We start from the raw sequence: 1,056 nt of genomic DNA on the forward strand, positions 1-1,056 counted from the left end.
TATTAGTGAGTAGACTAATCTTGGATTCATGGGCTAGAGTGATTAAGGGTGATTAGAGAAGATCTTGGGTGTTTAATGTTAGATTTACTTGTTTCCTTGCTTGTTGAGGGTTCTCAATGCTATTTTAGTCATGATCATACTAAAATAGATCTCTAGGCATTTCATGCCCACAATGCCCACAAGGTGTATGATGAAATGTCTGAACCAACTCTTCAATGCTTTTAGCTTGCTTTACCTAAGAGATTAGTTGCTAAAGGAGTTAAGATTGCTATTAGACTTGTTCTCCATGTTTGCTTTAGTAACATTCAACCTAAGAGATTAGATGCTTTAGTTGCTTTACCAAAAGAACATTCATCTAGAGATAGAGCTTGTTTAGCTTAGTGTCTAGGCATAAGGAAAGTGTTTGATTGATACCTTGCCACCCTTAGATTGGATCTACATCACCCAAGATCAAATGCCTAATCCCATGAGTCCTCTTGATTCAAATTGAAAAAGAAAGATCACTACTTTATTGCATTAGCTTATTAGTTCTTAGTTCATACCATCTTAAAACCGGATCGCACTTAGCTTAAGCATGAACTTGTATTCCCTTTGCTTTAGAATCACTTAGGATTGGTTCAACAATCTTTTATACTACATTGATTTGATCTTAGACCCTTGCAAAGTCTTGCATCAGTCATCACTAGAATGATTCTTAGAATAATCAGAGAAATATGTTGGTCTATCTAATTATATAATAAGTTTTTTATTAAACTAACCATAAATTCATTATTAATGTCATTAATTATTTCCTTAAATAAAGATTACGGAATTGCCTAATATGGCTAAAGTATATATGACAATTAATGATTTTGAATAATAAAGATCTGATAAAAAAATGATGTATCTTCTATCAAATTTGTTTAATTTTAAACTATCAAAATAATTTAAAAAAATCACAATAACCATATTATAAAAATTTAGATTTTTCTGTATATGTTATATTTTGAATTTAAAAAAACGACTATAAATTACTAAAACTGTTAAAAGTCTCACATTCAAATTTTGCGATCCATG

This window comes from Brassica oleracea, chromosome C1, assembly GCF_000695525.1.
Source record: "Brassica oleracea var. oleracea cultivar TO1000 chromosome C1, BOL, whole genome shotgun sequence".
Lineage (NCBI taxonomy): Eukaryota > Viridiplantae > Streptophyta > Magnoliopsida > Brassicales > Brassicaceae > Brassica > Brassica oleracea.